Source organism: Myzus persicae, unplaced genomic scaffold (genome assembly GCF_001856785.1).
Source record: "Myzus persicae strain clone G006 unplaced genomic scaffold, MPER_G0061.0, whole genome shotgun sequence".
In the NCBI taxonomy this organism is placed as follows: domain Eukaryota; kingdom Metazoa; phylum Arthropoda; class Insecta; order Hemiptera; family Aphididae; genus Myzus; species Myzus persicae.
Window position 1 is genome coordinate 283822 of NW_019101686.1, and position 19300 is coordinate 303121.

General features: G+C 30.7%; 1 protein-coding gene across 4 annotated transcripts in view; it reads left to right on the forward strand.

Annotated features, from left to right (window-relative positions):
* Positions 1–7628: 7628 nt before the first annotated feature.
* LOC111030128 overlaps positions 7629–19300 on the forward strand; it is a 113642-nt gene continuing 101970 nt past the window's right edge. Inside the window, exon 1 of one of the 4 annotated variants that reach the window (XM_022309489.1) lies at positions 7629–7974. The gene's annotated coding sequence lies outside the window, so the exon portion shown is untranslated. The remainder of the gene's footprint in view (positions 7975–19300) is intronic. The other 3 variants (XR_002604072.1, XR_002604071.1, XR_002604073.1) reach the window with 3 other exon arrangements.

Genomic DNA, 19300 nt, shown 5'->3' on the forward strand with positions numbered 1-19300 from the left:
TTATTATTATTATTATTACTCGATAGTCTCAAAAAACGCATTTAAAATGTAGTTTTTAGAGATTTAATAGTATTGTATATTGAGGTTTATTTTCAAATACTTTAGGTACATTTAAAGGAAGATATGAAGAAAAACTAAAATACAAATATTATTAACACCTCACCTCTTTAATCATCTGAAGAATTAAGAGTGGCGGTCGAAAAGCAATACATAAATATTAGTATCTAGTATAGGTATATTACAATATAATATATATATATACATACACGTTTGCAACTACTTGGACACTATTCCAATATGATGATTTTTATAACAACTGTAAATTTGGTACAATGATTATTTATGTTCAACAATTTCTGAAAGATGCTAGTTTCGGAGAAATTTTTATTGGTTACAAACCACAAGCATACGAAAATCACTAGGTCCGCGTGATACAGTTGTCATCGCTCGCTCGCGTACAACCGCCGTCACACCTAAGTGAGTTTCCCGACAACAGGAGGACTATCAGGTTAAGTTATGTACCGGTGAGAAAACCTAGGGATTGATAGAAGACAACAATGTTGCATAATAACGGTTTTTTTTATAAAATATTGAACACAAAAACGGTTGAAATTCGCTAAGACTTTGAATTCCGTTCTCAAGTTCACAACAACAAGTAACTTTCAAATACTATATGAACTTATTCTTTCCAAACAGTGTATGTGCGTAAAATACGTCATAATATATTAAAACATTGTACATTGCATCGTCTCCATGAGCGATTATCATACATAACTCTCGCCGCTAGTTTGCGATTTATGCACATATTATTAGGGGTACCATCCCCGTAGAAAACTTTCATTTTATATACAATATTATACTCCCTCAAAACTCACCACACGGCGGAAACATCGTAAAAACCATCTCGAAAACATATTATCGCGAGAGTATATTAAAACACACGTGAGTGGGTTTTCTTTTGTATAGGAACCTAATATTATATTATAATATGTGAAATATACACGCTTTTAAGTAAGTTTTCGACTAACCTCCCAACTCCACACCGGATGCTTGGTCGTCGTACTCGCAGTATATAATATATTATACATATTATTCAGATCGGTCGGAGGCAAGTAAATTGTTACCAGTTACCAGAGTCTTATACATATTGTATAAGACGTAGGTATATAGTGTTCCCCTTACGCATACATGAAAATATTAGACTAGGGGTATACAAAGTGATTCACAAAACATGCTCACTCCTATTTTATTTAGTTGATCATTTGTCTTAATACTTTTACGTACCAAAATCGGAATTTGTGTGAGTAGTTTTTGAGTTACCTACTTAACCTTGTACACTCATGTCTAAGGATGATAGGTCAATGATAATGGGTTTGGATCACATGGAGTATACGGAGATTTGAAATTGTTAGTAATTAATGCTAATAAATCTACTTTTGTAATTCGTAAAAATAACTGAAGTACCTATAGTCAATACTAGATCCAATAGTACACATATTTTGTTTTATCAAAACTTAATTTGTAAGGATTATTATGATAAGTACCTAGAGACATTTTAATAATTAAGAAACTACTTGTTTGAATTTTGAATTAGGTACCTACAGCCTACATTTTCAAAAAAATATATTTAAGTAGATACCAATTTTTTTTACTGAAAATGTATAGTAAAAAATGTGATTCTCATTTGAAAAACAAAAAAGTTCATAATTAAAGGACACTTTTTAAGTAGTGCAAAATATCTCAAGAATTTGAAATCATGATGAGTGAGTACCTATACATAAAAGTTCCAAAAATTAGAATTTGAAAAATATATTAGAAAGTATTAAAAAAAAATTGTGAATCACTTCTCGAAGTATAAATTCATACAATAAACTATAACTGGCATGGCCAACGTAAATTATAAAAAGTGGGAGACAAATAATTAATAGAATACAATAATGTGGGCCACTCAAATAACATTGTATATTCACTTCATTTTCAACTATCCTGGGAGCTGTTGGCTGCGAAAAAAAGAGACGAGGGCTAAGCTTTTGACATGCTTGAACTATAGAGAATCACCGAATCATTGAAGCCTTATGTCGCTCCATTTGTTTACAGAGCAATGCTAACTTGTGTCTAAAAGCTTTAACGGACATATTATATTATCTTGAATTAATATAAATGTATGAAGTAGCATAATATTATTATTATTCACTATAATAATTATTATTATTTTTATCTAATCGATTCTATAAATTAATGATATTTGATAGGATTCAACTCTCCTGATGTAGCGATATGCAAATATGGTTTACAATTTACTCATCAAATAAGAATTTGAATACGAAATTATTTTAAGAACTCTAAGAATTTTACTTATGTGTGATGTGGCCTAGCATAGTCTGGCATTGATGGCTCTCAAATGGTTCTTGGTAACGAATCTATATTCTATTCCTAACATGAAAGCAAGAGTTCCAACCTTAAAAACGTAAAACTGTAACCCACAGACACTTATGTAGCTAAGAGTAAAACAAAATATATATTATACCGGTATAGTGTATACGGTTATATTATGTTTTTCACAAAAAATTATCTATACTCTACTACAAGTATTGACTATTTACTAAAAGTAAATTTACCACACGTTAATTAAATATTAGATTCTAAACGATGCGAGGAAATCGTACTTGTGAAACTTTCGAAAGATACATTTAACTATTTGACTATTTAAGTATAAGTACAATGAAAGTGTAAATAAACTACTTAAAAAAAAATTAAAAAATAATTTATCCCGAATGGCATAATGATAAGACATACATATTGTAATATTATGTTCCTACCTACTGAGTATAACATAACCAAGACGGCAAAACATATTATTGAAAATCCATGTGAATTATTATTATTGTTATATAAATATTATACTAATCCATCATTAAAAACAAATTTTAAAATAATAAATTACTAAAAACACTACTTATACATAAACTTAATAATATTATAAAAGGTGTTATTTTTCAATAAATCATTTGTATTTTACATTTTATTATTATCTAATATTGTACTTACGTATACATAATATTCTTTACGTCCTTTATGTTCTTCATTAGGTTTCTAAACGTTAGTAAAGTTTAGAACACCTTATACCCCCGTTATGTCCGTCCGTTAGTTACCTGTACATAGTTACGATTGTTCATATTAAGATATTTAATTACGATTGTTGATACTTATTAGGATAATTATTACTTATTGATTCTTACTCGCCAAAATATACTAACAAAATATTAGGTTATCAAATTCTGTTTAAATTTGTACTTAGAATTATTATTGTTCATTGAATTGTATAAAAATACCTTTAAAAACCGGAATTTAGTACCCTCGCAAAGTAAGCTATCTTAACTTGTAATTTTTCATGTTACTTTCTAATAATCTTAAATCTTTATTTGCATACCAAACAAAAATTGTATACCTAATAATGTAGGTTTGAACATTTTACATGTTTACCAGATGTCGCATATTAAAAATATCTTATTGTAGTAATGTAAATTCTGTATAGTAAGATGAGAGAAAAAATAATTATAATAATCTAAAACTGTTTTACAAAACATTGTTACATTTTAGTAAACTTAGAACCTTTATTTTTAAAGTTATTCCATAGAACAATGTATTTGAAATTACTTTTTGTTGTTGTTGTATAGTCCTGGCTTATGACTGAGAAACAGAAAATATCACTCATACGCATCATCACCTAACCATACGTAAGTAACAATAAAATTAACATTACTTCGGTTATGGACGTGTATGGTATAATATAAATCTTCTACATTGACCTCAGTTTAATCTCGGTGACCACGGTCCACTCTGTATATACCTAATTGATATACCATTGATCGGATAACCGTGATATTTTCCGTCGTTGATCGGTCAGTCATGGAAGAAAAAGCGATGGTCACCAGAATTTTTCTACGTCTGGTTTTCGACGAAATCGTTTTTGCATTGTCGACCACGGGTTTGCAATTTGTATAAAGTCGTGATGGTGTGCGATGCGACGATATTCAGATGGAATTTATTTGCGAACATCATCGTTTCCAGCTCGGCGAAACGCATAGCCCGATATTACCAAGGATTACGATTCACGGTAAGACGTTACATTACAGGTTATTCCTAGTACCTAATGATATACATGTACACATAGTTATTTATATGGAGGTATACACTATACTTACTCTTTTTCAACTTTTTACTATTATGGCAATAACGTTGTTTAGAAATTGTTGTATTTACATGTTATTATAATATTATTTATGAGTATACCTAACCTACCGCTTTATGACTGTATTATATTATGCATGTAGGTACAGATGAATTTGAGAAATCAAAGTTAGACCTCAGTAAAATAGTCGCCTATAATGAAGCAGTATTGTGAATTATAGTCTCTTTTTTATAGAATTTACTATTTACTTATATTGATGGCATAATATATAAAATATTGTGACACTTTGTCATTGTGTACTATATAGGCAGTGTCTAGTGAGTATTTTGACATTCAAAAATGTTATTGTTGGAGTAACAATATCCGTACACGCCCCCCCTCCCCAGCACCACTAACAGATAGCAATTAAAAATAAAAGTATTTAGCGTGTTAATTGCATGTTATTTTATAAAATATGTTACACCATTAAATAGGTGTAACAAATTCAATAAGAATTGTAAATAGTTTTAAGACATTTCATGATCAACAGCATTTTAGCAATCAGCATCAATGATTTAATGATGAATAACTTAGAAATTTCAAAATTACACTTATAGTATCAAATATTATCCATCTTTACATATTTTATTATATATTTCTTGTATACCATGATGTTCACACACGCTTTAATCTCGGTAACCACTAAACCGATTTTAATGAAATGTTAATGTCTCGTGCTTGGTGCAACTTGAGAGACAGAATAGTTGTTATTTCGATAAATGGCTCTAAGTATTTTTATTCCAAATTTAAAACAGGATTTTCATAGTATTTGTTGCAATTGGTATTCTAGCAGATGAGGCAAAATCATGCATCATATCATCGCGTGTAAAGAAATTATGTCTTAAAACATATAAGAGTTGAATGTATGTTTGTAGGTTATATAGGTACTCGAAAAATACCTAACCGATTTTGTTAAAATTTCATATCGTTCTTGGAGATATCAAGAAAATGTAGAGAGTTGTTTGAAGCAAGTCAGTGACAAGACAAGTGTCATACATCCAATCCACCGTAGGCCGATTGTTAATCTCGATCAAATTAGTTCACAAAGCGAAAATTAGAGTAACTACTAACGTAAATTAGCCCTTGAACTGCAGAGGTGCATAAAAGCGCTATATTTTTTATTTTTTTTCACTGATGAAGTCGGGTTATGCAGCTAAAAATGGATGTTGCTTCATCCTAAGTTAATATATTAAGTCGATTAGTCTATAGACTCAACACTCAAACACTACTGGATCGTTTTCAATAAAAGTTATATCAATAGTTATTTGAAACATAGAGATGCTTAGGATTTTTTTGTCCGTTAATAATTATTAATTACCAAAACATAGTTACGATTTTTGATAAGATATTTATTCATTATTGTAAGTATAGTAACTTTACATAGTTACTGTTGTTTGTATTAAGACATTTAATTACGATTGAACTTATAAGTATTTAATATAGACTCAAACTAACTAAACTATATTACCAAAATATTAAGGTTAACAAATTCTTTTTACATTTTATTTGGAACTATTGTACTAAAATATAATGATTTAAAGTAAAGTATACAATAATTTAGCACGGTTGGAGAGTGAGCTTTTCTAACTTGTTAATAACGTCATATCTAGTTATACTTTATCTTAACTAATTATTTTGATTAACATAATATAATCAGAGGATAGTTCTATACTTTTTGATCGAGCGGCTCTTATACTTACTAGTTACTAGTTATATACTTATCTTATATATTCTTATCCAATTGTTATAATTTGTGTAATATCATGTTCAATAGATTATGAAATTTCTACAGTATTACTTGTATTATAGTTTTGTGATTCGAATCCATATTTTTCACGGTATAATGATGAATGATAATAAATGATAATATCATATAATATATTATTATATTTATTACGATACTATCAGTCATGAAATCGTCACTTATAAATCGCTGTTTACGAAGTCGTTGGAAAAATAACGTCGACGGTGCCGGTATATATAATATCGCAGCTCTATCTGACGGAAAAGGGTGCGGCGCTGTACAGTTTTTACCGCCCTCGGTAGTTTCTTTGTCGGCAAGCTCGCCAAAGAAAATCGTGCCCTTCGTTTTTCTTAGAGTTTTCTTACCCGCTTTTTCTCCGCCCTCTTTCGCGACGTGGAAAAAGTTAAATTCGAACGCCTTTCACGAGATGTCGCTGATATTTCCAAAAACACAACAAAAAAAATATACAAAAAAAAAAACATCCATTTTCCTCGCACTCACGTAAGCGACGTATATGTATATTAGGTATGTGTAGAGTCTTATGTCTCATGTGTTGACGAATCATAAGATACCTGTAGAGTTGCCTAATCATGCCCACTAAAAATGTTTTGTTTTTTTTGTGGGGTTTGGGCCACTATATCTGGTACCCAAATTCATTATTTAAAATATGTCATAGTGCCACAGAGTATGTAGAAGGGTATTAGAATGTGTTGCGAATAATGTATGGGAACATATTATATCATAATGTAAGCATTAAGCACACCGTTGGTTAGCATACAACATCATATTAAGTATCCAGATCTCAGATGATTATACATTAAATAATAGTATGCAAATACTGTGTATAATAATATAATATATTATATACATATTATTATATTCGAAAAACCTGGCGATAATATAATATTGAAGTAGAGATAGCTTCTGATATGAATACATCATCAATACTAGAATAGAAAGGCACTCATACTTAGTAGTTTTGTACGAAAGAGAAAAATAACGAGATTCGTGATTCGTGTTTTTCGTGCAGCTTTACGACGACATGGCCGTGTGGGGGATACGGCGAGACAGGAAACCGCGGTTTGGCTGGATGCGTGAAGGGTGTACGATTTATGACCAATGATGACGATCTCTATAACCCATATGATGTAATTATAACTATTTTATCGGGCGAATCAGCTCACCTGCAACAGTCAATAACAATTAATCCGAATAAATTATTGTGTCATGTAATACAATAGATTAAAAAATATACAAGCATTATAATATTGTACACACGGTGCACCTATGTGCGGGTACACGTAAAACAATCATCAACCACGTCGTACCTTGACGATTGGATGTGGGAGGGGGGGGGCGGCGAACGAACACACACACACACACGCGAGCGCCGGGCCCGCTGTCGGCGTCGTTCGAGGATACGCCTCTCTCGCGGTCCGCCGCACGCCCTGCCCGCCGCGAATCGACACCGTCGCGGTTGCGGTTTGCCCGCCGCCCCCGTTGCGGTGACGATCGTCGCGGCGGCGGGTGCGGGTGAGGCGGAAAAAAGCACTCTACGCGATATTTCGCCGAAATGATTGGCTGCGGTTAACCGCAAACTCCGACCAACCACCGCAACCCGTCGCCGGCCAAAGCCGCCGCCTCTGACTTTTTCCGTCGCGATAAACCGCCGCCGCGTCGTCCTGGCGTAGTATACCGTGCGGTCGGCTCGCGGCGGTCGCGGTTATGTGTTATAATAATAGTTTAATACCCGGGTATACAATTCAACGCTCTTCGGCGGATGTACAGGACTCATCGGCGTCCTAATCGCGCCCGCGGAGTCCGTCGACCGCGTCGGACTCGCGACCAACCACGGTTATAGATTTCGTAGTTATTGTTATACCTCACCGGTGTTGTGGTATCATATACGCTTGCAGTCCGGTGTACCTACGAGTGTGTGCAATTCGTTCAGTGAAAAGTGAAAACGACCGGGAAAATAATGAATCGAATCGCTCCGAAGGTATCGTGTGTGGCGTTTCTACATACAATATGCATATATCGTATATTATATTATATCGTTAGGTACCTATATATTTAAATATATCGTGTCAGGACAGCTGACCGACCGAAATCGACAAAATTGTAAAGTCTATTATTATGTAGGAAAAAATAACGATGTAGTGAGACTAATAGGTATCATATATGCCATAAATATAAATATACTATACATATATGGTCACCGGAGAACGTGACCTATACCGATGTATTGCCATACCTATCTGTCTTTCAAGCGTATTTAATATATATATTATTTGAGATTAATATTACTCACTCGTCCGAACACCAGATCGAGTTCTACATTGTGTTTATAGAGATTCATGTACCTACCATGTAACCTATAGGTTTACGATTTCTTAAGGCTGCGTGTGATGCCGCCTCCGAGGCTATCAATTATGTAGTAATAATTGACGGAAGACTTCAGTTTAAATATTTTATCGTCTGTTCTTGCTATATAAAAAATATTACATAACTCGTTTTTGTCCGACGAGATGTGTACCTTCACCACGAAATCGTTATTTTAAGTAGTAGAAATGTACTACTCGTACAAAATTAACTAATGAATTTTATTGTAAAACCAAACAAAAATCATGGCCGGAATAGAAGTAATACACTTGGGTTCTTCATACCAGAGGCGTATTCCGAAAAAAAGGGAAGCTAGCCTAAAGGAAGCAATAATAAGAGTATAAGACCAAGCTGACCAACAATAATTATAGTACTTATATTAGTTATTCAACGCCTCCGACGTGGACGCCCGCATAACCTGATTCCTCAAGAAACATTTTAATCTAATAATTTTAGGCTTCTAATTTTTGTCTTTATCACCTAACTTAAAATTTTTAATTTAATTTAACTTATCGCACTTAACATACCAAAACATGTATTATTTCTAATATCTCTAGCTATAGATATTGCAAGCTAGGAATATCTTACTGTGAAATAAATTTTAAAAAAAGTTTTTCAAAGTGTACCTGTCATAAATACATAAATAAGTACCATAAAATTCAGGGCACGATGGACTTTTAAAACATCTTAATCGGGGGTTGACGAAATTTTAAAATGTAATATTTTTTTTATCTTGTAGAGGTACGTTTTAAATTATCGTCATGTAAAATATAACTGCTAATCAAAGTGAATTATTTTATTATTAAATATCTGAATATAGGACAAATGTTACAATATAACACCATTTTTCGGTTGTATATACTGATTTCTGGTGTAGGACATTTTCTGCCGGTAATCGTTTTAAGGCCGTCATTTTACACTCGAGTTATATAATAAAAATATTAAGTACTTAGGAATAAGCTCAGATTTCAAAAATTAATTTAGTTTTACGCATACATTTTTTTTTTAAAATTAATTATTAATCATATTTTATTTACAAAATCTTTTAATTATTATATTTCTTTTAAATTATGTTTTAAATTAGTTTGTTTTAAGTATAATTAATATTTTTTTGTACAATAGTACTTTTTACTTTTTACTTTTCTTACGTTCAAATATAGACAGTGAGATCAATCGACATTGAAATACAGGTGCATCATATCATATTATGCAATCATATATCTATGGAAATATTTGGTCATTTAGGTATTCTGTTTTTTTTTTTATTACACACTAAAGTAAATATAATATTTCAATATTTAACTATATTTTTAAAAACATTGAGGAAATGTTCGCCCCAAAATATGTACTCAGTGGAAATATTCTAATTAACTGAAAATGGGCTCGAGGGAATTGTACATTTACCTATTAACATCGGTAATACTTACATATGGCTGTATAGTATATTATATATTCGTCGATTACTTGAACACAATGTTGTTTTATATGATAACAACAATGTTTTTTATTCTTTGTAATTTATAAACTTGTTAATCGTCGATTATTTAAAAAAAAAGGTACCGTACTAGCTACTAGCTAGTATGTACCTTTATATACCTGTTCATTTGTGTCCGGGCAGACTAGTTTGGTTATTTTTTCAAAAATAGTTTAGTCTCACTGACCAAAGAATCATATGGTAGTTTTTATCTTAAATAGTGTAAAAATATTTTAATTATGACTAAAAACGTAACATGCAGCTGTGAAGATCGGTATAGATTAAATTTAATCGAGGGTAAAGTATTAGTGATACCCACTATTATTATAAAACGTGTAATTGTACAGTAAATTCGTCACGTGTAAGACCGATACTACTTTAGTTTTGTTAACTCTTAATAAATTATCAAAATAAATAATTTCTTGTAGGGTAAGTAAATCAATTTAACGAAACTTTGAAAGTTTTAACCACTTCCACTTGTTCCCAGAAAAATATATTTATAATGATCTCCAGCAAATTCCAAAGACTCTCGTATTCATAAAAACGTACTCATAATATCTGAACAAATATTTTAGAAGAAAAACAAACCCACTTAAAAGTTTGTATACTCTTGATAGGTTTAGAGTTTTTGATTTCCTTTGTAAGAACTATAATCACTATATAAATATATAACACTTATATAACACTATAATAAATAAATGATGGAACATAATTACATATAAAATATAAATTATTACATTAAATCTAACTTTAAATTAATTACATTTTTTTATGAATTAAGCTATAAGTGTTTCAACATTAATATATTAGTAAACATTTTATTCACTGAAATGATATTTTAATAATCGTGATATATTTTAGGATACCAAAATGTATATAGATTAAATCTTAAATAAATATTTTTTAATCATTATCTAGACGTTATATCATAATATTAATAAGTATTTTTATTATTCAGAAGTACTTATGTATTAGTATATGACACTCCCGCCAAGTGTAGAAAATAAATATTAAATAATATTAAACAAAATGTGTTAATGTTAATATAATATGATTTCGTTTCGTTATCCTTTATATACGGTACACTAAAAATCGTTACTCAAGTTTTATAAATTAGTTACACAATATTAAATTATTTAATACAATTTGGATGCTTTAAGAGCATAATAAAATGTTTATTAAAATGGTATGTTCTTTTAATAATAAAGCCTAAAGTGATAATTAATTTAATTTTTTTTAAAAACCTGAAGGGACTTTAATCTAACTTAATTTGTTCAAAAGACAAAAAAATCGATATAATATATGTACAATAATTATTATTTCCTTTTTGTAGAATTTGGCATTTTTAAAAATCGTTTATACAACTCTTTTGGAATATGTTAATTTATGCTTGTATTTCTATATTCAAATGGGCCCAGTTACAAGTATAGGCGTATGTTTAGAATTTACCATAATATTTTTATATTACAGTGACTATAAATATTAATCTTGAAGATAATACACGAAGTAACAAATAATAATATAATCAGTGTTTAAATAGGTTTAGGTATAATATATTATTATGTGATTTTGTGTACATTTACAATCAAAATAATTCACTAAAAGAAAATTATTAAAAATATATAACAATGAAAACTTAATTAAAACTTATGGCATAACTTGAAGAAGAATGTAATGATTATCCAGCCAAAAAACTATTTGGGTAATAATTAAAATTTAAAATCGTTTATTGAGACACGAGAAAACAGATCAACATTTAAATTGTAAGTTTACAAGCGGCATTAATCTATTTTAGGGGTATTTTGACCATATTTCGAACACTGGAGTGATACATACAAAGTATTCCACTGTCTAGTTCTGCGATTTGCAACGTAAAGTTCAATAAAGAAAGGCATTTTCGGTAATTAATATCCTCATCAGTTAATTTAAATATAAATCATAAATCTAATATTTTCCTTCTACTATCGAGCGTTTTTAGTCTTAATAAGTATGATATTATCGGCTGATAATATGATGAGTGAGGGAGACGCTTGATATCATATCAGAATTGTTTGGTTCGTTAAAAACGGTTTTGAATTGAATCAATAGCTTTTATAATACCAACTGATTGTGGGGACCAAATATAGTAGATCCATAGTCGAATAATTACTTGACAAAAAGGAGTATAGTGATTTTAACGTTAAAGGATTGTTAAAGTATTTACAACTACAATTATTTATGAAGCCTAAAATAGAAGAAGCTTCGTTATTTCGTGTAATAGACTAAAGAGCTGAAAAAGTTTCATACTAGATTGGAACTTGTATAGATGGCTTGACAGCTGTTTTCCATAAAATAACAAAATAATTTTAAACACTTGATACATGGTAAAATACTAAAATCGATCAACTATCATGTTATTTTAATGAATTATTTATTTTTTATAAAGCAATTGTAATAATATTATACAGACTTGTTATTATAATCTATATTATTTAGACATATTTAATAAACTCTATCTATGTTTAAATCTTTATCAATAGCGTCTCAATAGCAATTAAATTAAATTTATACAATGTCATTTGTTTTTCTCAGTTTTTATTTTAACGATAATTGCTATTATAATAAGTTATATAATATGTTGTTTAGTATATTTAATTTAATGGTAAACAAATAGTTGATAGAATACTAGGCTCATAGTAGATATACCTATCTTTATCTACAAGCTAGGTTGTACAATGCATTATAGTTCTATTATACTGTCAGAATAATGCATTCAAATCTAATTTTTTTTTCAACATAGTAAAAACCTAAACGGGGTTATATGGAGTGGGTCGTATGGAGTATGGACGCTCGCGTCTGTGGAGAAGTCGTGGTAGATGTGTTCATAATATTTATTTTAAATATTTAAGTCATGTTAATTCGTTGTCATTAAATGTTTCGGTATAAAGTTAAAACTAAGTTTACGTATTTTAAATAAATACATTTATTGGTTTTAACCTAGGTTTCGTTCTATACTTTCTAAAATTCAAATCTATCGTTCTAAGCCTAAGACATGAGAAAATCGCCAAAGTCTCAAATTCCTTACATTTATATTATATATAATGTATATATGTAAAGAGAGAGACTAGAGAGAGAGACCGTATAAAGTAGTTCCGAATATTCGATGAGCCAAATCCTGAACTTCAACTACAACACTGTATGTATACTACGCGAAGACCCTGCTTATATATTATGTAATCAAATATAGAAGCAAATAGAGTCGGTATAGTTTCAATGTTTAATATTGTTATTATTTATGAGTTGGCCGTTCGCGTGACTTCTTGTTTATAATATATGTGATTTATGACCCTTTGCGTATAAATAAGGGTCGAACATTGTCTGAGATGTAAAACGGCGATTTGCACCCCCTAGACGCACTGAATCTACTTTTTGCTTTTTTGTTTTTAGATTTTTTTCATCTTTTTTTCCCCGTCGCTCTTCTCCACGTGCGTAATTCAGTTCCAGTCAGTTTTTAATACGATGCATATTTCCATAACACCGCTTTGAAGGTCGAACAATATTTGAGTATGTGATGTTTAGCGAACCGCGGACGGTTATAAAGAGGAGCGGAAAAAAAGTCTCAATACTATGGAATAGTCTATACTGTAAGACTGGTGAATGGGGGTACGTGTAAACTAGCGCAGTTTTCGATAGAATTTCCTCGTTGTTTTATTTTTTGTAATTAAAACCGTTGGCGAGTATACACTATAAATACACCCGGCCGGTGGTGGCGTCCGTCGTGGTCGTAGCTATATAATAGTTGTTATGTGCGTGCTAAGTAAGTGTATTGACGGGATGATGAGCTGCCGAGTGGAGGTGGGAACGCAGGCGTTGATTTTATTCTTGTCCCGAAATTCCCTTCTTCTATAAGCCGCTGTCGACCTTTTATATAATGTAATATATAAGAGCTTATAATTAAATTAATAAACGTTTTCAATAACGGCGTTTACGGCCGAGCGAACTACGTAGTACGGTGAGCGAGGTAGAGCAGAGAAAAACTCAGGCATCATTTCCCGCAGAGCTTTGTCGCGGCGTTTTCGCATCCCCAAAAAGTTTCTCTCTACTGCTGCCACTGTAGTAATGAACCATCCCCACCAAGAACACTGCAACGCCACGGCGTTACATTCGCAGGACTATACCTGATCAAAATATTAATTAACCAGGCCGGCGAGTGAGAGGTGCTTTTAATAACCAACTATATATTTTTAAGACTCCCGGAAGATAATAGCGTTATAACTTATAAGATTATCAATAATACCTATACATATAATAGCTGTAATACCCGGCGTTGCCAGGGCCAAAATATATGAAACCAATATGGGAAATCCACCTACCTGCGGTGGATAGTAATAAATAACTTAATTTATATCTATATTTATAGTTTATAATCTATCTATCTATCATTTCCATTTTTGTTTAGTTGAATTGTCAATTGTTTTTTGTCGAAATAGTTCAAGTATATTTTTTAGTATATTAACCTAGAAAATGTACTTTGACTCTTATTATACTATATAATAGCTGTTACTCAATTAAAAATGTATATAGAATACCTATAATTACTCTAAATGACAAAGTATACTAAAATATATAATACAGACAATTATATAAAATCATAATAATTATTGCACTATCTGTAGTAGGGCTAATGGAAACCCTACGTGAAAATTTAAAAATACCCTTTTTTAGGGAGATAAAAAAATATTCATGTATGTGTTAAAATGATAATAATAATAAGTTCCAATAATATTAAACCATGGAAAATTCCCAACTCTAAATATAATGACTCGCAAAAAACATCCACCCAGAATCATTTAAAATGTATATTTAAAACTTATTTTATAAAAGAAATTAAAAAAATAATTGTATAATATAATATAGGCTTTGTTAATGACAGTATCACCTTAGAAAATGTCACCATATTTATAAATATATTTTATTATTTTCACTTTTGTAAAAGGGAGGATGAGAAGTTCATATACTTTGGGAAAATTTACATTATCTACTGCAGTCGCCAGGCGCATAAACTACAAAATACATTTACAAATTAACAAACGTTGGTACAAGTTATTAAAACATTTTTGATTTTAAGATGATCAGTATTTTTGATAGGTACTCAAAGCTATGACGGTTGAAACACAATGTTGTCCCATACTATTACTTAAATAGATTTTATCAATTAAGTTTATAACATTTTTTTTTTCTGCTAATTATGTATAATATTAACTGTGTCATAATCATAAATGTTAAACGTCACCCTGAATACATTTATATACAGTTTGGATAAGATGAATTATCATGATAATATCCCTTCTATTCACTATAGGTTCTGTCATTGGTTTTCTGTCGATTTTTGTTTTTCCGTAAAATGCATATATTCCCTATACCTATCTACTCGCTAGGATCGTAATTCACCTCTATACACACTCGTGTTGTGTTTGACTACAAGTTGCTATTACATCGACAATATTATGTAATATCCAGTCCAGATGATATCGTGGGTGAGCAAAGGGGGGCCATTTCGATTGTAAACGTAGCTATATAAGAGAAAGGGAGATTTACAATATTGCGATATGTTTTTACTACTTAAATTTAGGGTATATTTTTTATGATGCACGCCGTTCCAAAAAATAAAGAGAAGCACACGAGGGTGTTGTTGGCGAGTAGGTAAGGGAAAAAATAAGAAAAAACAACGTATATGAATAAATGATTGGCCGAAAGATGTATCAGATTTTTCAAAGAACAGAAACTGAATGTTCTCGGATGGGCATTAAATAATTGACGAACTTGTAAAATATGCGGACCGACCCCGTATTTTTTGTTGCGAGAAGATATGTACAAAATGTTTTATCGAAAGGAGTTTTCATTTAAATTAAAAACTCGTTCACTTTTATTAAGATCCTACATAGCAGACCGAAGAATCCGTTTCATCTTCGAATTTTAAAGGGGAAGCCTTCATGCTTCCTATTCCAATACAGATATATTAAAGGCGGATACCGGATACAAATTAATCAAAATTGGTTTTCAATGAAAAAAATTCCAAATTATTTTTCGAATTCATAAAATAGTTATTTCACTGTATAATATATACCTATGTACATATTACACCAAACTAAAAAAGTATTTAAATTGGAATTAATTTGGTCCATGTCAAGTGTACAGATAGTTATTAATTTCTTATTATAACAGTGAATACATCATAACTGGTTTAAGGTGTTACTATAATAATTTAAGGTTAGGCTAACAATTATTATAATCAATAATTTGATGTATAAGCATCATAGTATACGTATTCTATAATTGCACAATAGTTAAAGAAAAATTAAAACTATTATTTAGCACTGTTATAATATTAATTCATTGGAAAACTATTTAATTTTGCACCTTTTTGTAGTTTTAAAATATTCAGTGTATTTAAATTGAGTGACTAAAATTTTCAAAAAGGCCAATGAAATTAAATAACTGTTTTAACAATGGCTTAAAGTCACTGGGAAGTAATAATCAAATTTTTCCATCCTTAAATAAAATAAATAACTTCAGTCGCACTGTATATACGCTATTAAATATATATATTATAATATACAATATTTTATATATATATATACATTTACACTCCATACAGTATATCCTATATTAAAATTATGTCACCCTTTAAAATGGACCGCGTGTTTCCCTTTACGCAAGAAAAAATCTAATAAAAAATATGTGAAAGCGTTCAGGAAATGAGTTCTGAGCTGGTTCATATTTATTATTGACAGCAAGAACAAAAAAAAAAACGCTCTTGTTCTGAACTCCGGGAAACGCATTTATAACAAAAGGGTACGTAAAAACACTCTTAGCAATGGCACTCCTTAACGGGAAAAAATTCATTTTCACATTTTTTCCCGTTTTGTTCTGTTTCCTCCGTTGTTGTTTTATCGTTTTTTGTGTATATACCCTTCACGCTGAGGGTGAAAATTAATGGAGGTTATTTCCTACGCGAAATCATTCGGCACCGTTTACCAATTCGATCTAATGAAGTAGCTGGAATCTGATGGTTTTTTTTTGTTTCTTTTTTGATATATATTATAATAGCGCTTTGTTCATTATCTTTTGGATTTCCTATAGTTCAACGTTTTTTTTTTCAGGAAGAATCTGTAGCCTAACTAAAAAGCAATTTCTTTAAGATAGAAATTGAAATCTATATTATTATAATAATGACAAAAATGTGTGGAAAAAAATGATAAACTTTTCTACTTATATAATGGTCTCAGACTTTTAGGTTGTATGCCTACGGCACCTTATGTTCCCCTTGAATTGTATACTTTTTAAGACCAACAACGTTTTATGCATTTTTTTTATTGGCTCCAATATAAATGCCTTAAGTGCTGAACCATAAAAATAATGAGCGTCTTTTGCTTTTAATTAAACCGCGCCCAGTCGCTAAAAACCACCTTTTCTACTCAGTATACTGTATAATATGGGGTTCGTTGATTAAATTTTTTTTCATTATCGACTCGGTTTGTATGCAAAAAATCGATAAAAATGTTTCTTGGGAAACGCCATTGCTTCGTACCAGAAGTTGTGCACAAAAAGTATATTGTAATCATCGCGAAGTACTGAATGAAAAATGCTAATATAGCTATGGCGTTAATGTTTGTCTTAATAAATGTGCTTACACACAAATACGGTATATGGTCGACCTTGAACACAACACTTCAGGAACGCTTCATCAAAACCTACACATAATGTGTTTTTTTCTACACATAGGTATGTTGTATATATATACGTATGTAAAATATGTTTACTGCCCAACCACATTGTGGGATGATGACCCTTTGCTTGGTCATATATACAAAATATATATATAGGTACCTTTTTTTCAAGTGGTTGTCCCGATTCTCAACGACTCCCCGCCGTGACTTCTAGAATTTACATAGTGTAATCGTTCCGGGACCCCGGGTACTATCATCGATTTAACTGACCATATTATTTCACCATACAACCTAACGATTGTAATAATTTAACGCAGAATCGGTCATTATTGGACTACATAATACTATAATAAAGACTCTCTCAATGCGATGCAATGTGGTCGATACCTACTATATTAATGTATGTGGAATGGGGAATATAAATATTATTTTTAAAACTGTCAAACGTGTTAATGGTCTTTTTTGAAGAGTGCGGGTGTTGTATTGATCTTTGCGACTTATATTTAATAGACTCATTTATTATAATTGAACCCTTAAATAGTTAAATGTAATATAATACAATTTATACTATGATAGTATTATTTAAATATAAATTATAATATAATATATTATATTTTCTTTGGATCAAAAAAAAATATTTGAGGTGTATCTGACGTATAGCAATTATATAAACGTCCTTTAAATAACTGGTATTTAATAATATAATATTATGTATTATTATTTTATACATATTTTTAATGACTTATTTTATATACTGTTTCTCTTTGAGATTGCATCTTATTACAATCGATTATGTTTCCTTTTAATTATAAACCACTGGTGGAACGGGAGAAAGAATATGATTAATACTTATATATATATAAATAACTGATATTCGTTTTTGGCTCCGGGGGCGAAAAGATAAATGGAAAAGACGCGTAAAAGAGTGCAGAAAAAAAAATAATAATAAACGAAATCACATGATTAAAAACCGTTTCATAAAGTGGCAAAAGAAGGGCGCGCATTGTGTGTGCCAAGTGCGGATGATGTAGGAAAAATTGTTTGCGCCGGGTGCTGCGTCAGGTGGTGGGTGTGCAGGGAACGGATGGAGATGGCTGGGGAAGTAATTTAAGCTGCTGAAAGAAAATGACACGCAAGGGGGTGAGGTCGCGTGAAAAAAATAGAATGGAAAATTCAGTGAGAGAGTGAGAGATAAAGATGGTGGGGGGAGGCAAGAGAGAATGAGAAAATGAGAGACAAAAGTAACGGAGAAAAAGATTCAGTTTGTCGAGAAGCTAAAAATGAATCGGTATAAAGGGTGGAAAATAAACTGCGTATACCCAACATGATAACAGTGGCTGGCCCCTTGTTATAATCGGACCTTAACGACTTCGGTTCCCTCCTTAAAATAATAATAATAATAATAATAAAAAAAAGTGTGTATAACAAATCTTTTGACGTTGTTTTCCAGTGTTGTTGCTTTTTTTTATTTCCTTCCTTTTATTTAGCTATCGTTGCTTATAATATTATTTGCATGCGTGCCGCATTATTGTATTCAAACCCATAATATATGATTTTCTTTACCTTATATTGTTACTTGTTTGTAAAATTTGTATGATAAAATGTATAATTAAATTGCTATATTAAAATGACTTGACAAGACATAAGAATAGGTATTTAATAAAAATAACGATACCTATTTGATTTATTCAAAACAATTATTTTGTATTTTTATTTTTCTATACTATTTATGTACATATTAACACATTCAATAATTATCA